This window comes from Neofelis nebulosa, chromosome 17 (genome assembly GCF_028018385.1).
Source record: "Neofelis nebulosa isolate mNeoNeb1 chromosome 17, mNeoNeb1.pri, whole genome shotgun sequence".
Lineage (NCBI taxonomy): Eukaryota > Metazoa > Chordata > Mammalia > Carnivora > Felidae > Neofelis > Neofelis nebulosa.
The window spans coordinates 31,954,918-31,979,332 of NC_080798.1; the positions used below are offsets into that span (position 1 = coordinate 31,954,918).

The 24,415-nt window shown below is 47.2% G+C and overlaps 1 protein-coding gene and 1 long non-coding RNA gene across 4 annotated transcripts in view; one reads left to right on the top strand and one right to left on the bottom strand.

Moving 5' to 3' along the window:
* FTO (FTO alpha-ketoglutarate dependent dioxygenase) overlaps positions 1–24,415 on the top strand; it is a 393,377-nt gene that overhangs the window by 333,230 nt on the left and 35,732 nt on the right. The window lies entirely within an intron of this gene.
* On the bottom strand, positions 1,503–22,756 carry LOC131500038 (uncharacterized). Of its 2 annotated transcripts, none has more exons than XR_009256143.1 (3): positions 22,612–22,756; positions 22,351–22,472; positions 1,503–1,699 (listed from the first exon to the last, which is right to left on the bottom strand). It is a non-coding gene; the product is annotated as an uncharacterized LOC131500038 (long non-coding RNA). The 2 variants fall into 2 exon arrangements; XR_009256144.1 differs by lacking the exon at positions 1,503–1,699 and adding an exon at positions 9,258–12,412.

A 24,415-nucleotide genomic window follows, 5' to 3' on the forward strand; every position in this document is an offset into this window, starting at 1 on the left:
CCGCAGACCCTCTGGAGAGAATTGCTTTTTGGTGCCCTGGTCTCCTGTGAGTCCACGGGGTCATAGGTAAGGCTGTCCTGAGATTACGAATCCCGGGATGTCTCCACTTCTGGGGCCACAAAGCTGCGCGGAAATTATGAAAATGTCCAGGGCCAGAAGCTAATAAATAGGAAGTGACAGGCATCACATATTAGGGGATTATCACATACACTGACTCTCCTGCAAGACGCACGATGAAGGTAGAGGGTGTCTAATGACCCCCCTCAAATGTGCTGCCCAGGGTGCTGGTGCTACAAAAGGAAATCTGCTTTCTTGCAAGAGCAAGCCAGAAGATTGATGTCCTATGGATGACCGTTCTCTTTGACGTTTATCTGCTTTTTTGTGACCTTTGGTTTCTAAATGTAGCTCTTGGCTCTGACCTCCGGAAAAGCTAAAGCAATAAGTTCCAGGTTTGTTCAGTGGTACCAGGAATGACTAAGATTTTGAGTTTCTCCGCTGGTGGGGGTACAGGATGGCCATCACCACTCATGTTAGCCGTTGTCTGGGCATGGCGGCCCCCGTGAAGGGCCCGGCAGGGATGCTGGAATCAGGCGCTCAATGAAAGCAAAAGCCACTTGGATATCTTTTTATGACATAACCCCTACCAGCGCCGCCCAAGCCATGGAAGCGTAGCTCAAGTTAACTGAGCAAAAACAGTGACTTACATGCAGTTAGCACTTCCGCTCTTATTACGATCGGAGAGAACAATTGGACGGAGATCATTTCAGGCAAAAGAAAAAGGCGTATGTTCCTTATGGTTTGGGGTGAACGTTTTTACGAGGAAAGGGGATGCCGCGCCATTAATGACTGTGGCACGGCGCACCAATTCTAGTCGGCCTGATAGATGAAACATTAGCCCTCTCTCATTATGCCAGCAGCACTGGCTTTGCCCCCAGCCTGATATGTATTCCATGCACAGTCAAGCCTCTGAGTTGACATCTTCTTCTAAAATTGTTTGGCTGTAATAAATATAAAACTTTCACCGCTGATCTAAAGCATTGCTGGCTGGCATCATTTCCTACCCCCTTTTAATTATTCCTGACACTGTGGAGAAACATCTAATATAAATCTGTAATGTGCACTGATGACAAACTACACGGTTGGAGGACCATGTAATTTCTCCACAATTAATTAAAGTGCATGGAGATTTTTTTTTTCCTCCCCCTCTTTCTTTCTTTCTTTTCTTTCTTCTTCTTCTTCTTCTTTTTTTTTTTTTTTTTTTTTTTTTCCCCTTTCCAGCAGCCAGATGCCACTGACTGGCTCAAATAACACTGCTGTCAACTGTAAAAAATTAAGATCCAAACCGTAAGAAAGGTACTCAGATAAAGAAACCAGATGCCGGGTTATTTGCGATCCCCCGCGTACATCTCGCTGTAAGCCCCCATTGTTCGTCTGCGGCTCCGCGGCCCCCATCACGCGCCGGACTCCGCCAGTCCGTCAGCGGCCTCTTTCCACAAGTATCGTCGCTTGTGTAACTCTTTTATTAAAAATTGAACACTGCCGATCAGCGCGGGGCGGGGACACGAGACACCGGAGGGGCTTTGTGCCGGAAGAGACGGCGGCCTGCTTCCACCGGTGCCGCCTGTTGGTGTTTATGGGCACGTGCGTGTGGTCAGTCGGAGAGCGAAGGCTCTGCTGCCGTTGCAGGCGGATCTACCACCTGGAATTGATCAAAAGCAAATTAATTTTCATTTTCAATTAGGAATACAATTAAATCCAAAGTGTGGTGAAGGGGGGGGTGGGGGGGAGTGCAGTGTTTACACACAGCCCGTGCAGCGGGAGGGCTGCCGGTGCCACCAGATGAAATGAAATACATGCCTTTGTGTCTTTGCATTTAATTCATTAAAGTGTTAAGGTGGTGGCTGGGGCAGCTGCTGCTACCGCGTTTTACCTCCCCAGGAGCTGCCCCTCTGTTTCCTCAGACAGAATTTTAGGAAAAGGGGAGGGGGGGGGGCCCTCGTTGGGGGAGGAGGGGTAGAAACTGCAAGCTGTCCTGGGGGCGGGGGGAGGGCGCTGGGGTGGGGGGGGGGGGCTTTTCCCAGGGTTCTGCTGCACATCAAGGAGGTGGGTGTTTTAATGGAGAGCCTGAATTAGGAAACAGGAATTTAGCTTTGCCTTCTGCCTCCAGCTTGCTGGCTCTCAACATCCAAGCGATACCTGGCAAGCGGATCCCCCTTCCAAGTCTGGCCATCATCAGAGATATTGAGTGATTGTGTGAAAACAATCTGGCTGGTGAATGCCCCATGTCACAGGATCCTCACTCTTTTCACTTGACTTTTTCTCTACATTCAACTGCTGCCTTTTGTTGGAGTAACTGAGCGGGGGGGGGCCTGTGGGGCAGACAGGATTCCTCCCGGCTGCCTGGGGAACAGTTGGCCCAGTGTGTTCATCACCAAGGGTGGTAATTTGGGGAGCTTTGACCCTGATTTTAAGGAAAGTCCATTATTTGTCAATTATGAGACCTAGAAATCCAGATAGAGGACTCGGATGTTAAATGCCCAGCTCTCTCTGATTTGGGAGGGACAACAGCGTACTGGTGGATATGAATATGAACACAAGTTTCCTCTCCGTACCTACCTGTCTCCCTCCCAGAGCAGCCACATTTGGCTTGCCGTAAGCACGTTGCTATGCTGATGGGAATCTTCTGACTATCCATCTCTGGGATGAGCTTCTTTGAAAAAACAGTGGGTGATAAATATTTTGCCATATGAATAACAATGAAGGTAGCCTCCGATAATAGCTTACATCTCTCTGCAATCCTTTAGGTGATGGATTAAGAGAAAGAGAAGGTTCTGGGTCATGGAAACAGCTGCTTTTGGTGAAAGATTATCCAAAGTAGTGTGGTTACCGCAAATCCTCTATGTTCCAGCCCATATTTTACTCCATACCACCCCCCCCCCCCACCTTCCTTGTCCCAATGCAAGGGTTTACGTTTCCTCCCTGCGTGGTATTTGTGCTTTAAAAGAAGATTTTATTACTTCTGCTACAGTGGAATTTCTCTTTTTACTAGACAGTTGGCATCACCACAGCCCGAAACCGCGATGGAGTTGTTAACACGCTGGGATCAGTATTTCCCCCCTCTAAAGCTATTCTTTTCTTCTCTTTATTTTTTTTAGAGGAAGGGGGTGGGGGAAAGGCTCCAACAAATCAACATAACTATTAACTTTCTGATTTATTTGCTACAGAGAGCAAAAAAAAGTCAATGTGAAGTGACAGAAACACCAGAACCGACAGTAGGAAAACATTCTCCGTGAAAGTTTCCAACTGAAATCCTACCACAGCCAGTTGGTTATCTGGAGATAGGCATCTTCAATTTCCTGATTGCATAATAGAAGTGGGATTTCTTTTTCCTCTTTAAAAAAAAAAAAAAAAAAAAGCATTATCCATAACATCAACATAAAGTTGTCTGTGCCTTGGGTTGCAGAAAGCCCCTGTCTCAGGAAGAGGCCTGTAATCTCCTCAGTTGCCAACAGTTTCCACCCTCTCTCTTCCTTCGAGGGGAAAGGCAAGTGTTCGCAACATGGTGATGGCCAGAAGAGGTCTCCAGGAGCCTGCCCGATTACCCCTGCCCACCCAGCAGACACCATGGCCCTTAGTAAGTGGCCCCATTCTTCCACCATAGAGCGGAATCGCGCCGAGAAAATTCATCGGGATGTGGATTGGCGCTCTCATAGCTGCACAGCCGGTACCCGTTATTACTTTACGGGTTGCTCAGGGGTAGAAGTTTGTAAAGATTTGAGACTGTGCTTTGGACAGTTGTCCTGGTCTGGGGTCGGGCCACGCTTTACGGTTGACCTGCCCCCCCCCCCCCAACCCCCCCCCCCCCCCCCCCCCCCACGAATGGCACCAGCGATGTGTGGCCTTCACACTTGCGGGTCTTCTCAGTGCAGCTGGTGACAACGCGCTACGCTTTCCTCACTCCCGGGCTCCTGATGACCCATTTCTGAGATGGGAAATTCTTGGCTCTGGCCTGCAGCTTACGTCACTTTTTGCGCTTAAAAACGCCCATGATCTCAAAAGCAGCCCTCATTTTTAAATCACTTTGTATATCAACACTTCATTTTATTTAACACGGTGTTTTAAAATTATATTTAAAGGGCAGCCTCTTTTGTCTCCTGTGCCCTTGGCTGGGAAACAAAGGAAGTCGCTTTTTAAGAGGTGTTTTACACTTTATGACTACTGAGAGAGAACATAGTCCTTTAATAGGTGTATATGTAAGAGAGTTCCACGTTATAGGTTTTCAGAGATTAAAAGCTCTGGAACGGAGTTGTTTGATAACATCTTTGAAGGGCAGAGGAGCAAATGGAAGCCTCAGAGATTCGGATGCCAAAACAGAACACTCCCTAAGCTTGTGGACAACGGGAACTTTTCTGAGATCGTATTATTCTCACCGATAATGGCATTCTGCCTTGAGTGCGGGTGAGGGCTGTGCAGGGATGGATCATTCTCGTCTTATGCTTCATGGTTATGGGCATGTAATATGTTCTTCATTGAGCCAGGCAATTGACGGAGACGCCAGTGCATTTAAGCCTTGAGTCTACTGGAAATGAGACTTGCATTCTTGCCAGAAATGGATGCTTTTCCGTGTCCACCACTATCACACATCTTGACTTTTTTTTTTTTTTAATCCTGACTCTGAAAACAATAATATCAAACAACTCCAGGGGAAAAAAAGTTAAATATTTCCATATGAAGAGCTGATTAAATTTGTATGGTTTTCTTTTCAGTAAAAATTGATATGTGATGAAGCACAGTGCAGCTGGATGGCGGGTTTGGGCCGATATGCCGCCCGCGTCCTCTGATCTCTGTACCCGGCTCCGAGAGCCAGTGCCCGTGATCCAGTGATCCTCCGCACTGTGGCCCAGGTTCAGAAATGCCCATTCCCGGGGGGTCTGGGCTGCAGGATGTAGGCCCTAAACACCATCAACGGTCACCTGGCTTAGGTCGTTTCCTCCTAAGTCACTTGGCCTTTCAGGGGCAGGCTGAGTCCATGCGAAGCATTGTGGTCGAGAGGGGACGTGGGACGCTCCATCAGTTAGGATTCCTTCGGTTGAGATGGGGGGAAGAGCCCGGCTGGGATGTGGGGGAAAGTAGTGGAGAAAATGACTCCTTGGCTCATGTGTTAGAAAAGGACAAGAAGATCTGGCTTTAGCACAGTGTGATCTTGGGTTCAAATGAGGTGGCTGTGACCTGTGTCTTTTTGCTCCACGTGCTGATGCGACCGCCTTCGTGAGTCCCCCGTAGACTCTCCTCACTGGGCCACAAGATGGCTGCCAGCAACTCTCAAGGCTCTGTCCTTCTGCGGTCACATCACGTGGGGAGAAGCGAGCAGCCCTGTCCTGGCGTTCCCAGCACAGGGGCTCACCTGCCTTGATGGTAGCCCGGGGAGTGGGGTACTACCAGGGCTAGCGTGGATCGTGCCAGAACCCTCTACGCTTTGTCTGGGAAGGAGGGGTTTCCTGGCGGGAAACTGGGACATGGTTACAGACTGAGTTGGTGACAGAACAAGAATGTCCCTCACTTATGCCAAAGGCCATTCCCCCGACTCTTTGACCAGGAAACTTGAGTGTTGGGGATGGCGGAGAATCACATTTAGTGCTTCTGTTTTCATTCCCTTTAAATATGAGGAGTAAGAGGAAAGTTATTCGTGTGGAGGTACAGGCTTGACTTTTGCTTTGCCCAGTGTTGAGGGTCGGGGGGCCTCTCCTGCTGCCGCCGTCAGAGGTCAAGGGTAGCGGCAGCATATTTTTGTTCAGCCCACTCGAGAGAGATGAAACCGTCCCGCCACTCCCATGCTTAAAAACGGTGCCCATCCTTCCTCTCTGCAGAGAGGAGTTGCCAGCCAGTCAGGACTCCCCCAGGCTCGCTTTCGGCCTGCTTTGGCCCTTGCTTGTCACGACTTCTTGGGGCTCCCCTGAGCTCTACGGCAGGATGGCATCTCCTGTCTTTCAGCATTTATTCTGTTGCGTCTCACCTCTGCCCACCCTCCATTTTTCTCTCCCAGAAGCCTGATCTCGCTCCTCATGGTTAACCGTGATCAGGTGTCCCCTTCTCCTGGTCTCCAGAGATGGCCTCCTGTTGGGTCTCACCTCAGAGCCATCTTGGTTCTTCCTGTGGGCTACCAGAAGCGGAAGTGCCCAGCACTGCCTCTGTCGGTAGTGACTTTTCCTGAGTGAGGTCAGGCAGGGAAGAACTGATAGGGGACATTCACTGTGGGGCTTCTCATGTATATTCCTCAGTCGGGGATGGTGGAGGTCCCCCCCCCCCGCCCCCCACCACCTCAGGGACTTCCATTCTGAGATAGACGAAAAAGACAAATTTGACTCTCAACATTTGTTAGGCTCCAGGGAAGTCCTACGCGTCACCGAGCTATTATAGATCTCTATTTGTCAAACCGAGTGTTTACCCTGGGCTCCCTTACAACACCCCTACCCCTCCCCGCCCGCACCAAGAACCAGTCTACAAACAAAGCATCTACCCTCTGAGGATTGCTTTCTAATTAAAATTTTACATATACTAAATAAACAAGGGACTTTTGAAATGTAAATGTGTCATTTTCTTGAGCAACTTAAATCAGCCCCACCTACCTGGAGACTGGGCTTCTCCTTCCGCACAAAGCCTCACGTTCTTAGTTCGCCTTGACTCTTGAGCGGCTCACATTCCCTGTATACTTAGATCCTGGTGTGGGTTATTGTTTTTTTTTTTTTTTTCCCTTGAACACTTTCTACAGTTTAGTTATTTGTTGTAATTATCAAGTTCATTTTTCTCTAATAGATGTGATTAAGTATATTTAGCACTGTGTAATGAGTTTTCTGCCTGGTTGCATCTTAGCTAATAAAGAATTCCTTAGCGGCATCTTTGACAGCTGCTGCGGATCCCAGGCCTGTGCTGCCACAAGAGACCTTTTCCATGAACTGCTAGCATTAGAGAAATTAACTCCATTACACTCACCATAAAATTGAGGCTGAAATTTGATTACTAATAGATCCTCCATTCAACCAGAGACGATAGAAATGGGGTGGCCAGCGGGGAGGAAGGTGAATGTGTGCGAAATGTCGGCATCCACATTTTCATCAGTGCGTGTGTTCAGATATTTCCAGCCTCCCCTCCGGTTTCATTTCCTGAGCACGACCGGAGAACGGTGCCCGGCTGATGGGTTTACAACGGTGCGGTTCGGTAGGCATCGGACCGGAGGTCTTGGTGACTGCTGTGACGGCGGTACCTGGTCATTGGTGCCTCTGCCCATACTGGGCTAAGAAACCCCTGGGTATGTTTTTGGCCACGGAAACTCCTGGCCGTTGCTGCAGGCTGTCCGGATTTGTAAGGCTAAAGTGCTGAGGACAATTAGTGATCGGCGAGTGGCTGCTATGATGTATAGTTGCTTAGCAACAGTCTCTGAATTAAGTCTCTGGAAGGGGGCTACAGGAAGAGACCAGACAGGAAGATGAAACAGGTAACCATTTCACTGTGGAGGTGAGTCGGTAATGAAAAAAGAGTAAAAGATATTTGTAATCGCAGAGACGGCTCGGTGGAAAATTGGGGATAAGGGAAAGAGAAGACAGAATGTACCTTCTCTCTCGCTAAATAAAGTAAGTGGCAATTGAACCAACCCCACTGATAGAAGAGCTCGTTCTCTTTCTTTGACGCCTGACTATGATTCCCACGCAGGCACAACTCAGGGAACATTACCCGAAACGCGGCGTGAACGTTCAGGGAAGGAAAAGATGGAGAACAGAGTTGGGTCTGATGGTTGAAATCCTGTAGAACAAGCCTAATTTAGTGTTAGTCAGTTCGTACCAGTGAACCAGGATTAATTGGAGGACAGGGCCCAGTTTTCATGAAGCCCTGCTTGCGGAACCGAGTAGAATGGGCGCTCTTTTATATACTGATGTTCAGCCTCGCTCCATTTCAAGTAAGGAAGCATCTTGAACAAGCCGGGAACAGCATATCCATTTCAATAGATTCAGCTGAGTTTAGACTCTCCTCTGACTAAGATATCACCCTGAACTCCATGATTTAGTGAGCTGGTTTAGCCTCTGGAAGCCCAGATGAGCCAAAGAAAGTGGAAAAGCAGTAAAAGACCTTGATCCAGATACTGAGCCTTGTTAAGGGGCTGCCTTATCTATGCACCGAGCTCTGTCTGGAGGTCTGCAAAGGTCCAGGGACTCATTACCGTTAGTGAGGGCTGTTTTGCAATTAGTGTTGAAACACTGAGATAAAGAAAGGATATATAGGAATTAAAAACAGATAACGTAAACACTAACAAAGAGTCTTAATCCCCTTGGCTGAGTGTTTTGCATGTTTACCTCTGATCAGAATTCTTAATAATATCGAGTGTGTTGCAATTCAATAAAGATCCCCTAGGAAGAGAAGAGTCGATTCGTGGGATTAAAAAACAAAACAAAACAAGAAACACAGAAGCAGAAAAACTTATGCTCCCATATTCCACTACTTTAAAAACAAAAATTAGGAAAATACAAAATAGCAAGTAAATTACTCAGGAAGATTCTGTTCTGGGTTAGTTTGGCTCAGGTCATTTATGGGCAAAATTCAGGTTCCCATTATTTAGTGATTAGAAGGGTATCTTCAGGGCCCAGAAAACAGATTTTCTGTCTCCACCTCTGACTTGTTTTCTGTCTGAAGAATGAAGGTAGCAGTCAAGAAAGTCTTTGCCCTCCTGGCCCAAAGTTCCTCGTTGGAGAAAGGAAGCTGATAACCACCCCTGATTCTTGCCTCGTACCTATAAAGGGCTCACCGTCACAACAGAGCACTGTATTTTCAGGACAATGTATAATTATTTGGGGAAAAGCCAAAAATGGTGGCTGGTGCATAATAATGGCACGTATAATAACAATTCTGTCTAATGGCCTACGGTTCCAGTTTAGGTGTCTTAAGCTAGGAGTGCTCTGTGTTCCTGCATTCCCGCCCCGAGCTCTCATACTCTAGTGGTGTAGCCCCCACCTTCAGGGGCCACATACCTTGCTTTCCACAGACCATTGCATCCCTGGTACTCAGCGCAGGGTCTATTCCATAGCAGGAACTCAGTCATTGTTGGTTGAATTTGTTCCCTTAGAATCTAGCTGTGGCAACTAGCCTCCGGGATGGTCCCCAGTGATCCCTACCCCCCTGAAATTCACAGCCTCCCTTTCAATATGGGCTAGACTTGGTGACTTGCTTCTGATGGACATACCAAGGTCGGGGGGTGGGGGGGTGGGGATTAGTTCGTGAAAGGCAGTGTGGCTACTTGCAATCTCTTTCTTTCTGGACCACTTACTCTGAGGGAAGCCAGTTGCCATGTTGTGAGCAGTTCTGTGCCAAAAGCCTCATGGTAAGCCGCTGAGGCCTTCAGCCAACGGCCACACCAGTGACCTTAGAAGTATATCTTCCAGCCTCAGATGACTGCAGCACCAACTGATAGGTTACTCGTGTCCTTCCAAGAGCCACCCAACCCCCAAATTCCTGAGCCCCAGAAACTGCTAGATAATAACCCTCATGGTTTTAAGTCCTTAATTTGGAGGGTAACTCATGGCACAGCGATAAATGACGAGTGTAATGGCTGATTACCATAAGCATCACTTTATTCAGTAGGTATTTGTTGAATGTCAGCTCTGCCAAGGATTATGCTAGATGCTGGGGATACCAGGACAAATAAGGAAAGGTCCCTGCCTCTGAGGAACTTAGAGTGCTCAAGGGCCATTCACGGAAGTGCAGTGGGCGTGCAAAGGAGGGAGCCAGAATGTGGGGAGGGGGCCCTAAAACTGAGAAAGTAGTCTTTTACACAGCCTCCTGGCATCCCAGTATATATATGTATGTCACAGAAAACACTTTTTTCTCTAACTGTACCTTAGCTTCGTTTAGTTTCAGACAGTTCTAGCACACTTTATTCGGCACTGCCCCATATCACATTGACTCATTATGGAACTGGTTGGCCATTAGAGAAGAGGGAAGGTGATCTCAAGTTCTTGGCCCTGGGCTATGAGCATCCCATTGCTGAATCTGACTCCCATTTGAGTGGCTCTTTTTAGTGTGGTGCTTTTCTTTATTTCTCTGCAGCCTCTCTCTGTTAGCAGCAACCCTATTATCGAGGGGTCCTTTGATTAAAAGCCAACTGATTGATTGTCTCCAAAAGAACAAAAAAACTCACGAGATTATTTTAATGCTGTGTATACCTGCTGGCTGCATAAATGCAGGTTTCACTCTGGCTTGAGGCTGAACATGGCCGGGGGATGAGTCATGTCTTAGGCCTAGCGTTGGAATGCTTCTAGGAATGTCGAGAAGATAAAGACGCCAGCCAGTAAAGCGCTAATACATATTGACGGTCAGTCGCGAATCACAGTGGAAGGAACCCATCTTCAGAGGGACCCTGCTATCATGGCGTGTGCAGAGACTGATTCATTAACAGACCTATTTCCAGGACCTCATCCTCTAGGCTAGACTCCAGGCTGAACTAGAGCTTGCCCCGGACACAGGTGGCCTTGGGTGGCTGCCTAGGCCCTGGGGATGAGAAGCAGAAGTTATGGAGGGAAAAATCCACTTTGTAACAAAGAAGCATCTCTGCTTGGGCCTGGGTCCTCCACCCTTTAGGGGACGGGGCTCAGGAACAAGAAGGAACGGGACCAGGCACCCAAGAGCCCCAATAACACTGTCACGATGCTCCCAGGTTTAGAGCTGACTCCAAGGAGGAAGAAAGCCAACACGTTGTTTTTCCGTTTGCCGCAGGCCGCAGCGGGAAAGCAATAAAATGCTGATACCAGCCTCTTGCCGGTGTAACTGATTTAAGTGGGAAAAGGGAGACAGTCTAGCAGAGACATCAGGGATTATTTGGCTTTCCCCCAGCTCCCGTGCGCAAACAGGAGAATGACGGAACAGTTGGCTGCGTTTAGCGCCTGGATTGGCCTCCTCTCCTCCCCTCGAATAAATGTCTTCCTTTGTGGCGCTGCCACTGTGTCGACTTTTGTGGTGGTGGCGTTGGTTCCAAATAGGAAAACTTGTGCGGTGACACTGGATAAAAGATGGACTTGTTTTATATATGGGGGGGGGGGGGGGGATATTGCCTTCCTTCAGATCTATGTGTCTCGCTTATGGAATGAACCAAAGTAGGACAGATAAACTAATATTTTGTATAAGCTCAGCCAGACAATACCGATGATAAAGATGTTTCATCTTCTTATGCATGCAGAAAATATGAAAAATCGTGGTTTACACATATTTGCTCAATTCAAGTGTAAAATTGGGCCCCTCGATTGCCCTGGGCCACAGTGGCTGTGCGAAGGAAGCTCGATTTACCTTGCAAGCCGAGTGAAAAATGATCAGAATATTAGACTCATCTAGCCCACATTAAGGAGCCATTGCATTTCCCGACAATTTTATGCTATCTCAATATGAAAACAGAGCAATTTCAACTCATATCAGGTTATGATCGGCAATTACAGTTGCATAATTCACCTAGTCTCTGCGCATGGGCCTTTATTTTCCCTCTTGGTGACATTCCTGAGAAAGTGCCTGATAAAAATGTCATATATCATCCCAGCTTTAGAACTCGTGAGGGGGTAATCTGCTATGCCTTGCTGAGCCCATATTCATCACTGGATTTTTGACTTGGAGGGGTCATGGCACTCATAATTTCCTGTTTGATATTGTCCTCACCAGCTCTGACAAGGGCTGTAAAAGCTGGGTTGCAGGCAGTGGTTAAGCGCCGTTCCGGTGGGGCTCATCACCAGCAATAACTGTGGCTCGTGCTGTACTTGGCCGTTTCGAAGATAATTAGATTTGATGTCAACATTTCTTTATCACCTGCATCCTTTTGTGCATCTGTATGTCAAGTTGTTATTTCCGGATTTATTAGCACCCTCCGAGCTACTCTCTATCTGTCAGCCTGTGTGCTGTTTGTGTTGACAGTTGTAAAGTTAATTACTAGTACTAATGAGCATCGGGCTTTTGGTGGACATGGCGTTTTGGACATTTAAAACTATAATTAGTTTTTTTTTTTTCCTTTGTGTCGTGCTTCAGTACAGAAAAAAAGTGTTGGGGGGAAAAATACCTTCCTTCCCCTCCATTTTGACATTCTGTGTGCAGTCAACTTATCTTTTATTCAGAGGCTCCAAAAACTCAGTTCTGTTTATTTTTAAAATAGACTTCTTTGCATTGTAACTCCATGAATAATTTCTTTTGTTCCTTATTTCTCTTCCAGCTTGATAACGTGACCGTTTCTTGTGCCTTGAGAGTTAAGGATGGTGATGGTGGGATGATCACACAATGTACTGGGTGAATGTTGACCTTCACCCAACCAGACTGCAAAATTTCCACTTACAACTCTTCCCCTTTTCAGATCTTAACTCCGGGCTCAGCTGAAAGATTCAGTGGATGGAGAAGACTGGATAAAAATTAAAAGATTAATATATAGTTCCCGGGGTGGGCTGGTCCCTGACTGATAGTAATGGCGAGTATTTACATGGTGTTAATTCTGTGCCAGGAATCACGCCAGGCTCTTCAAGCCAGAGGCCCTCGCCTACTCCTTAACCGCCAACCGAAGAGGTCGCTACTGTCGTCTTTGTCTTACAGGTGGGGAAACTGAGGTTTGGGAAGGTCCGGGAACTTCCCCGAGGTCTAACAACCAGGGAGTTGTGTCGGAATTTGAATCCATCGATGCAGCGCAAAGCCTATGCTCGTAGCTGCTACTCCGTAGACACCAAGTATGCTTTCAAGAAAAATTAGCAGACTCCTGGGGCATGTATTCTAGAACAAAAAAGAGCAATCACTTACTAAATCAGATGGGCTCATTTGTATTTCACTCTCAGTCATATAGGGATGCTAGCTTCAGTGTAACGGCAATTATCTGTGGCATGTACTTTATGGAGGGATTTTGTTTGGTCTATCGCGGCGGCAAAACACCACTCCCTTGCTGCTATTCATATTTACTTTCTATTCATCATTATCTGCCATTTTGCTAAATAACTATCCTTCCCGGACATAAATCATCCATAAAAATACTCTGGCGCAGAGAAAATTTCGCCCTGGCACTGCAATGATGAGATAACCATTTTCATCTCTTGTTGAAGCATTGAGATTTATTGGCTTTCGATGGGCAACAGACCAGGCATCACTCTCTGCTCAACAGACTCCCACTTGCATTTATTCTTATTGCATTTAGTGATTCAAAATGGAGCTCTCGGAATCCCTCGAGGGTCCATTCCCAGCCTGGGTGGGGTGTTATTACTTTATATTAGATAAGGGAAGGACACACAAAGAAACATGCGGTGATTCGGACGATTTTTTATTTCCGTTTAGCAGTGATGACAGAATGTCATAGTGAAATGACTTCAAAAGTCATTTTTCCCCCACTGCCCTGGTTCTGCAGCCTTGTCCCTTGAGGGCTGTTCCATTGTACAGTGTTATTAATTCTGCTAACTTTCAGCCTTCATTGCTGACAACAGGCCTCTTGGCTTTCGCAGCCTATTACATTAAATTTCCCATCAAACCATGTCAGCCTCTGAGGTCACAGATTTCGAGAGAAGCTTTAGATATTTTGCCATCTGACTTCACGGGCAGGTGTTTTCTAAATTGCTTTTAGGTTTGTTTTTCCAGTGTCAGAAATCAGATTGAACCTATTTAAAAAAAACTCAGACAGTGAGTGCTCATCAGGATAAGAACAAAGCGGAGTTTGAGGCACGCCTGAACTGGCGCGTGTTTATGTGTGCGTGTGTGTGTGTGTGTGTGTGTGTGTGTATGTGCGTGCGCGCACTTGTATCTCGGTTGACCTTTCAAAGGGAAAGCAAAGCCTTCCAACCAGGCTTCATCCCCGACCCCACCTGGTGAGTAGAGTGTCTTGTGGACTATCTCTTTTCCTAACACTTACTGAAGCCCCCAAATAGAGCGCGGATGCCCTGGTGAACAGAGCTGTGCTCCACCGACCTTGATTTTGGAGGGATCTGTGAAACTGTGAGCGGCATTAGAAGGTCACTCCGGGCAGGCCAGTGGAGCGATTGCGGGCCTGGTTTAGGACTAGCATGCCTTAGCGTGGGATCCTCAAGCAAGTTTCTGGTGGCAATAAAAATTCAGTGTTTCTTTTGCCGCGTTAGTTTTGGCATGCCGTGGTGGGATTAAAATAAAGGAAACGCAGGAACCTTCCTTCCAAGTAACATGGCCATAGGCACCGCGTTGCTGTCAGAATCACATTTGGAAGGAAGCCTGTGGAGGAAAATGGAACGGGGGCTCCATTTAAGACACAAAAGAAATGTTGTTTTTGAAGCCGTTGGCTCATGAAAATGATTGCAGATCATTTGGCAAACCCGGCGCAGCCTTGCAATCAATATTGATTATTAGTTCCAGTTAATATTTCTGCTCTGGAAATGACAGCGTTAAAAGCTGGCCATTGCCGTGCAGATTTACGGGCTTGGCACTTCACGGCCTTTTCGGTCCCTTCCCTGTGGATCGTGCGTGTGCTTGGGAGGGTGGGAAAGTGACAGGCCTTGGGAGTTGAAGAGAGGGAGGACTTACTCCCTGGCTGCCTCAGTGATAGGTGTTAAACACTCGGGTGCCTCACCTCCGAGCAGCGGGCGACAAGAGCTTGGGCGCCTCGCAGGAAGAGCCGTGCTCCGGCCCTGCCCCCTTTTTCTTCTTCATTTTTAGAGACCCTGCAAGGCTGCTCTTCCCGAACCCATCAGGAACCAGCTCTCCGTGCAGGGGGTGGTGCTGAACCAGGGCTGGGGGCCGGAGAAGGATGAGGGAGGCGAGGCAGTGTCACTGTCTCCCCTGCTAGCAGCCAGAAGGAGAGAGAATCATTTGTGGCACTCTGGGGACAGTTTTGTCACCCTGACAGTAATGCTGTTATGCGCTGGCTTGACACACAGGATGAATCCATAAAGACAGATAAGTAACTGTGAAAGTGGCTGGGGATCAGGCTGAGTGCCACCACTCACCTGCAGTGACAAATAGATAGTCATGAAGGATTGGAAACCCTGCCCAACACAGAGATGTGTCAGCAGAGAGATGGACTACAGCCCCAGTGACACCGGCGGCTGGAGGAGAGCGGCCGTGTGCACGTGCGCGCCCCCGCGGGGTGCGCGAGGGGGGGGATCTTCAGAACCTGACTTCCGGGGCGGGGGGTGCTCAGGCTTTCCTGGGGAGGGGGGGGTGGGTGTTGGTGAAGGAGCGGGGAAAGGATTTCAACTCGGTTTTTCCTTGTGACATGGAATGGCGGGTGTTTATTGGTAAGATCAAGGGTGTTTGGTTCGGAAGGCTGCGTTCCGTTTCCATTTTCCCCGGGATTTTTTTCATACCAATAGGGGTCCCCATCTGCAAATGAAATGAATCCAAGTTTTGATAGTTAGCAAAATATTACTCCTGAGTGTCAGAGGCACCAGGCAAAGGGCAGACGGAAGCAGGGGGCCTCGTATTTATCTTTTCTGTTGGAAAGGTTTGTTATTTCTGGTTGGGAATCTGCTTTTCTTCAAGGAAAGAAATTCAGAGGGACATGGTTTGAAGAAACGAGCCATGTGCCGGGCGGCTCTGCCCTTTCCCACCCGGGCTGCAGATCCAAACAACACCGTGTTCTACACTCGTGAATCTCCTTGTTGATATCATGCAGAGTACGCTTTGTTTTAATTACTCTTAAGGTCATGAATGCCTGGCTGTGCTCTCGGAGATTCCTGGAAAGTTATGGAACAGATACGAGGTGAAAATAAGCATCACGGCGAAGAGTAAAGCCTCCTCCGGTCCCTGTCAGGGATTGGGACAGAAGCCTTGAGATGTTGTACAGCCATTTAGAACTCTCTGCTTTCTTTAACCTACAAAGAATATTTTGGCCCGAGGGATAAGCCTAAATGTATCGAGGACCCAGACGTTTCTGCACGATGGGTCCTATGTCTGAAGCGCATGTTAGCAGGAGGTGGGAATGGAAGCAAACCGATATTGAAGTATGTTTTCTAGAACAGTGACCACGATTGTTAGCATTAATAAGCTGGCTCCATGCAGGGTGTGGAGAATCATCTACCAAGTCCTTGTTCGGTTTTTAATGTAATAATTAAAAAAAAATAACAGTGCTAGGTTTTTTTTTTTTCCTCGAATGAGTCCTCTTGTGTTCCTTTGCTACCTGCCTTTGTCATAGGTAGATGTGCACTTAATCCCTCTCCACCATACTTAGCTGCTTATTTTTACTTCTGGGATCTTAACGCAGGGCACTTGTGTTTGAGAAGCTCTGTTTCCTGCAAGGGGTTTTGTGTAGCTCAGACTCTCACAACTCCTGTTCCTCTCATGACTTCTGTTTGCGGGCTGTGTACTTTAGCATGTGTTTCCCTGCCTAGGCAGGTCCTCACAACTTTGTGCCTCTTTAGAAAATCCTGGGGCCTGTTTGTTGGTTTTAAGATACCGTATTTTAGTTTCACATTTTTGGAGGCTGAGAATGTTTTAGAGTAATTCGGCGATAATGAAAACCTTTTTTTTTTTTTTTTTCTGACCCTGGGTTCTGGGTTTGACATGTTCTGTCTGACCCTATCGTTCTAACCATGATTTAAATTCCGAATTTCCAGAAGCCTTATTAAATATGTCAATTTGTGCACCAGCAAGGTAAATGTTCCTGTGAACTTTGACTCCTAAAGGAAACTCTATTTGAAAAGAATAAAAGATTTCCCTGATAAATATGTTCCTCATTTCGGGCTAATACTCTCAGTCGGAACGCTGGAATGGGGAAGGGCCAACCCATTGCCTGACCCCACTTGCTACCCCATTCTGGATCCAGCCCTATTTTACAACCCACAGCATTAGATTTTTATTTTGCCAAGATCACTTTCTCCAGGGGATATAAATCTCCCGAGTGCACACCTGATTAAATAGGCCTGCGTGGGGATAAAACAAAAAGGCGGGGGGGGGGGGGGGGGTGGCGAGCCACTTGCCGCCACGGGGCTACAGGTAAGCGTGCCAGAGACTGGCGCTCAGGTGGCTGACCGGAGCTCTGTGGCCGTTTTTATTAACTTGGGAGCTGAGGTCACAACGCTTCCCAGGGCCTTTGCGACAAGATGCGAGCCAAGGGCCTCGCCCGGCTGCACATGTCCTCACTTTGATCCACACAGGCTGTCCCGGAAGTTGCCCGGCTCCTGCCCACCTACCCCGTGGCTTGGCCGCGATGTGAGGGGGGCACCGCAGGCAAGGGGCACCGACGCCAGGGAGAGCTGAGATGTGCTAACACTTGTCACAGTTACTCTTTCCATCGTCCTTGGCTGCTCATTTGCTGCCATTCCGCGAGCACTGACCAACTTTGTGGTCAGTTCCCTGCGCACCAGCCCTTGTCCATTAAACAAATGTCCCATGATGCCGCTTCCCTCCGTCTCAGCACCAAACCCACCTTCTCAACGAAAGTGCCTTGGGAGAGAAATGTCTTCTGTAGCGTTTCACTGATCCTTTTCACCGGCTCTCCTTTGTTCACCGGGTCAGACTATTCAGAGAGAAAACTGAACTGCCTTTAATACTCCCCCAGGGATGGAAAAATTATTTTGGTAATAAGATAACAATTTTTAAAAATTCATGTTCCCAGCACATTTGGCATTATGCCCATCAACGCATGGCGTTACCTCAGCACCTCCCCCCTCCCCCCCCCCCCCCCCCCCCGGCCAGTCCTCCTCACCATCCGCCTCTGGTCTGAGGGGTTGTGAGGACCTTTGGTGTATTTGGAACCCATCCCGTGGGCCAGCAGCAAGCAGCGCTTGAAACTCCCAGGAGGACACCTGGCTCAGGTAACTTACCCAGTAGCGCCCTTTCGAGTGGACGAAGCACTTTTGCACACGTTATTTCTCTTTATCTTCTTCACTGGCAGATAGCAGTGGCCCCATTTCGCAGTGGGAGATCTCGGGGGTGGAGAACCCCCCCCCCCGACCCCCGCCAAGTGGCTGAGCTAGAATTCACCATGGCAGTTTTGCTGTCCCGGGAGACTTTGTGGGCACCGTGTCCCTGAGTCCTCAGAGCAGTCCGTGTGCACTAGATGGGACAGGGGATGGTGTCCCACTTTGTAAACGGGGAGGCTGAAGCTTAGGGAGGCTGACTAGTTCTCTTGGGGTCACAGCAGATGTTGAGTGACACAGCTGGGAAATGTAGCCCAGACCTTCCGACTCTTAGACCAACACCCTTTCCATTACACCAGGATTAACTCCACAGTCAAGAAAATCTCAAGAACAAAGCTACTCTTAAGTCTCTGTATAGCCTCACCCTTTATAGGACTCCAAATCCCCATGACAGCCAGCTGTAGCTTTCTGGGGGAGATCTCCAGAAGGGAAGGTCTCCCTCGGCTGGCTCTTTGGACCAGGCCAGGGAGGGCTTAGCAGAGGGCCCCACACGTAGGGCATGCTCACCACCCAGCCGGCATCGGAGATGCTGACGATCTAGACCCACCTTCTGGGACGCCTTGCCTTTCGCTGACTCATGGCCTGAGTGTGTGCCAGGTGCACAGGCTGTATCACAAAGATGGAGTGGATGTACGGAAGAAGAGTGTCAGGTGTTGCTAAGGACCAACAGGCAAGGTGTCCCTGTCAGTGGGGACAGAGAGCAGACACTGAAGGCAGGCGACTGCGCTCTGAAAACCTCCCGTCCCCGAAGCCTGTGCTTGGATCACAGGGGAAGCTGCCACACGTCAGTGTGTGGTGCATCTGCAAAGGTCAGCCTTTAATTACATGCACAGTTAAATGGAAATACTGTAGAGAGGTCACACTCGTATTTCTTTGGCCTTCATTAATGTTATTGCTCTGTCACATTCTCTCTCCTTGGGTTTGTAAATGAAAGTTCCTTTAATACATTTAAAAGGATTATTTATTTTTAATTGTTCTACCTCTGGAGGGAGAGGTACTTTCTTTTTCTTTTTCTTTTTTTTGTGGGGGGGGGGTAGTTGAAAAAAAAAGACTTTGCCGATGCATTTCTTGCTAATTTATTTCAAACCCGGTGCTTTTTATAGTCTTATCTACTAATGCTTTTGATTAAAACACAAGCAAAAACCAGCCAACACGAACAGGTTGAATGCCACATCTGTGCAGAAGATAGCAGCTCACTTATTTATGGCTCCAAGAAATGGAGCCTAAATTAAGCTAGCTATTGCTGGAGAGTGGATAAGCGGCCATTATGAATTATCCTTAATTATAGCGATTTCCTAAACTAATAAACCTGCTAAATCTTTATTGCAAAGGTTAGTTTACGCAGTGCATATAAAATCCGCATGTGCTCTGCATCAGCCACCAGCTGTCTGACAGTGTGTTGCTATTTCAGTGAGTGCTCACATAAATTTTATGTTGGTTATATTAACAGTCAGTCCATATCACTACCCACAGATGCCAGTAGACATAAAAATTGCTCTCTAGTGAGCCTAAATATCCCTAGAAGCTAGTTGTGTCTAATGTTCCATGTAGTATTTGTACGTGAAAGCACCAGATTGGAGGGTTATTTACAGATGAATATTTCAATCCAGTTAGTTCATATAGGCCTACTTAGCCTTCTTTGCTGGTTTATTTGTATGCTAAATAATTCACCAAAGGTTCTTGTTTACTTTCTATAGTAGTTTCTATGAAATGCAAACAAGGGAGCCAACTTTAGGTGTTCAAAAGGCTAAGCAGCTCTGTGTTTAAATGCAGGTCAGAGCAGCAAATGCAGTCTTGCCCACGGGCTGTCACTCAGTTTTACACATCCTTCTTTTTTTTCCCTTCCTCCTCCAGATATAACTGGGGCTTGCTGCTTTCATAGGAATTTTTGGCTGGACTATCTTTATTCTAAATTTATCTTTTTCAATACCTGCTATATGCTACCTTCTGCTTGCACAATTAGCCACCCAACGCCAGCAGCAAAGAACGCGTTCTTGGCTCTGAGAAGCCTCCCCACAGTCCTCTGGGCTGACAAGAATAGGTCAATTCTCTGCTATTGAAATGCCCTTGTTTTCTTCCTTCTTTTTTTTTTTTTTTTTCCTTTTCTGTTTCTTTCTTTTCTCTCCCGTGATTTTTTTTTTTTTTACCCCCTGGTGCATTTCCAAATCTCAGGATTGGAAAGGACAGCAAATAGGACCTTTCCTCTTTTCCTGGAAAGCCCTGAGCCAGCCCAACCTCTGTCCCCCTGAAGGACAGAGGGGCAAAGTCCAGCTCTAAATGATGTAGTCTTTGGCAGCCCTCAAAATATCTGTTCACCTGGGTGGGAAAGATCATTGTTTTCTAGCGAGGTGACAGTTACCTGGCCCCATTGTTCACACGCCCCCGCAGCTCCGCTTCTACGTGAGAAAGATCTATCTGCCCCTACATTTTGCAAATGTTTACGATCCTAAACATTTGCCCCTAAAGAGATTGGAAAATAGCCTCCTTCATTTTCAGGCGGGCGCTGCTAAGATCATGAGAGAGTTCAATAGCAGTGCTAACTTTTTATTTAATGATATTGATTTTATCATTTTTACTACTTACAATGGGGATTGGTCGGCTGATAGTTATTTGACCTCCCTTTGTGCATGGCCGTGGAGTGCTTCGTGAAAGCTATTGACATATATCTCTCTTCTCCCACTCCTCTTCCAGTGGCCCATCTCGGCAAATAATATTGAGATGCAGTAACTGTTCCCTGATATTGATTTCAGATTGTGTTCATCACACCCTTCCCGGGGCCAGGCAAAGAGCAGCAGCCCTAGTTCTGTAAACCCTTGACTGCTGCGGGCTGAGGTATCATTTCCATCTTCCGAGCAAGAATATCCACCATACGTGTTTCAAAAAAGGGAAAAAAAATTACCCGAGAAAATGAAAGCATGTTTTGATCTTGATTATTTCTTACGCATACATAATTAAACTGATCTCTTCGGTTTTATGTTGGGCTTTTTTTTTTTTTTTAAGGAATACTAGAAGATCTGTGGGTCCCTGAGCTGGTAGGAGGAACTCTGATTACATTTTAAGCTTCTGGGATTCAGAGTTTGACACACTCAGCCAGACCCAGGGCCTCTTTGACCTCCGGTTCTCAGCCAGCTGGGACTGTTCTCAGCACCTGGGCCTTAAAAAAAGTTCCATGTTTTGCCTCCATGGAGTCAGTTGAGACAACAGCACATTTAAAAGAACCTGAGGTTTAACATTCAGGGAGCAGCCAACCTAATCTAGTGATCATAATCACATTTATCCATAGGAAGGGACACAACACGTAGTCTAGGTGGATTTGCATACTCATTGAGAAAAACACCAAGTTCAGAGCAAATAATACTGGAAATCCTAAGTTTTATAGGCAAAAAAAAAAAAAAAAAAAAAAAAAAAGGGCAATAGAGAATCTGCACCAAGAATGATTATATATGGGCAGTGGGGTTGTGGGTTATTTATTTTGTCTTCTTTGGGCATTTCCACAATTCTCTAAATTTTCTTTTGTAATTAGGAAAAAAAAAAAAAACAACCCTATTCACAAGCGTTACTTTTGAAAATGGAAAAGTTAGTAGACGGATTGGAATTCTCCAGAAGATCCCTGACCTCCAAAGTGAATGCATTGGCCGAGGTGGAGATTGACTCACTGCCATGCTAATCTCGACTCGGAGAGAAGCAGGACAGACATCGCCCCTGTCGCGGTGTGCCGGCCAGTTTTTATTTTGTGAAGCCACCGGGGACTGCACTAGCCTTCGCCACCGAAACCTGAGTGCAAATGGTTAGGAAGAAGGGCTTTGGAATCAGACAGGCCCGGGTTCGATTCTCAGTTCTTTCTTTCACCAGCCATGACTTTACAAGCAAGTGACTTAACTTTCTCGGTGCCTCGGTCTGCTTGTCTGGAAAATGGGTTATCAAGAGGATTAAATGGCACAGTGTATGTAAGCTCATAACATCCTGCCTGGCATCTCGTAAACAGTAAGTAAATGGTAATTGACATTGCTGGCATCTGTATAGCAATTTCCTCATCAAACCGGAGCTATAATGGGAATTAGCATAGTCACAGTCCACAGAATGGTGATTTTTTTTCTTTCTCCATAAGCCCAACTGGGACTCAATTAAGATCTATCCAGTGTCTAGTCCATGTCAGATTTCCAGGACAAACCTGATTTCATATAGCACTCTTCGATTAAAGGCAATTCATTTTTAAGTGCACATCTACACGAAAATTTTGGCTTAATAGCGTTGTGCAGATTTTTGAAGAAACAAATGTTTCTATCAGGAAAAGAAGTACAGGGCTTTCGTTATGGTTCTGAAAATAGGATCACCGTACTGATAATTCTGTAGCATAGGACGTACGCCTCCCCCGAACACAGGCACATGCACAGACACGCACATACACCCCTCCTTCCTCCAGCAAGACTTCTTCCGGAGCAACGCCAGAAAAAGTAACAGGAGCCTTTTAGAATATTACCTTATTTCTGTTGTAGAGTCAGTTTTGCTATCCTTGAGCCTTTTCCATTTGTGTGGTCAGAAACGCTTTCCGATATCTCGGGTCGCGTTAGGATTCTTCCCTGCAGGCAGCCATCTTCAGGGCTGAAAGCAGAGTATAAAAAGCAGCTAAATTAGAGCCTTTACACAGTTGCCGGGACTGGCTTTAATGAGAGACAGCGAACATTTTGCAGGCTACTGAACTTCTGAAATGTGACAATCCAAGCAAATGAAATCATGGTACCTTTCATTGTAGTTTAATTGGACTCAAACTTGGCACGAGGGGCCGCTGAAAGCTGTATTCAGTGAGATAGACAGGAATTGTACAACAGCTAATTCAGCCCACACAACACATCTTACAACTGTCCGAGCCCCACGCCGCTCCCAGGACTGACTCTTGCGGTCAAGAGAGATAGAACCACCGTGAATGAAAGCAGAGATTAGAAGGCAGACCCAATACTGGCATAGTGAATGGCATACCTGTCACCCTGAGTTATGCACTTGAAATAACTCAGCCTCATGGCAGCCAGTACAGGCCAATTTATTTTAAAGAGGCAAAAAGAAGTGAGACAAACTTAGGCCCTCTCTTCTGCCTGCGAGCGTGTCAAGATATCAGTGTCAAGGAGCCCTCTTACCAGAAGGGTGAGGATGAGTTGAGCATAAACACTAACAAGGAGAGAACTAAGCATGGGCCTCCTGTTGAGTGGAGCTAAATGGGAATCCCAGTCGAGTAACCCAAAAAGCAGGAAATTACCATAGCTGTCAGGAAGGCGACCAAAATCCTGTCAGGCAACTACGCGAGGGCAAGATACGTTTTGAAGGGGAGTGACGTTGAAGAAGCAGATCGTTTTCGGATGGGCATGTCTGGAGCTAGGAGGCCCCTTGAAAGTTCGGGAGGGTATCTTGGCTTCCTTGTTTCGTCCCTGTATCGCGTCTGAGTGCCCCGGGTGGAGACCGACTATGTAATCTCAGCCTCTTCTGGCCTACCCATCCCACCTGACCACTTGAGTCCACGTCTGCTGTTATTATGGCCGTAGGTTGAGCCAGTAAGGCTAGGAGAGTGGACAAATTGGGTGCCTGCATGTAACAGGCCATCCTGGACATTGATTTTTGAAGGTTCATTAGATAAATGCTGACATCACAGATTGATGTCTCTTTAAACCAGTACCTAGTGCAGGACCATCGAGGGAATCAAAAATATTGATGTAACATGTTTGAGCAGAAGGCTCGCTGGAGAATTCCCCTGCCTAAATGGGATCCATCAATTTAGGCTTTCTTTAATTATTCTAATTTCTGTGCATCGCATCAGAAGGGGCGTTTGCCTCCAGAACTGGTGTTTGTGTGGAACACTGCTCCCACTTGAGGGGCAAAGGACGGCCAGACAGGGGGCGCAACGGTCTATTTCTCGTTGTTGTTTGAGCTGCTGTTTCGTAATGAAAATTTCTGATCATAGCCTAATTTTCCCATACAGTGTGGCCATGGAATTGACAAGGGACTGATTAATGGGCCGACCCCAGGGCCAGGAGGCTGCTGGGTTGTTCTCTTGTGGAAGGCATGCTGGCAAAATAAAGTTGATGGTTTTGTTTGTGTTTAACCCTTCACCTTGGCACCATCAATACATTGAAGACATCATTTGTATCTGCAAGTGTTTCTTTAATTAAGACCTTCTAAAAATCTTTCCTATTGATTCATTCCATTATCCTATTGATTAGCTGCAGTGGATCATGTACTTGGTCGTCAGTGGAAGGCAACAGTCTCCGCCGTCTGTCATGACTACAGATGCAGACCACAGGCAGCTAGCATGCGGCGCCCAGGGCTGGCAGGAGTGTCTTGCGTTCTAATGAGGCATCGGCGGTGGCTCGGTGGGGTTTGCTGAACACCAACGAGAAAGCCCGTTGTCTCCTGCTGGAGGGGTGGCCAAGCATAAAGCATCCCCTCCAGTTATTTAGACCGCAGCCGCTTAGTGAACAGTATGCAGAGATGGGGTGGCTCGCGTCGGCGCGGGGGGGGGGGGGGTTGCAGGATTCTGCTCTGCATCTGAATTTGGA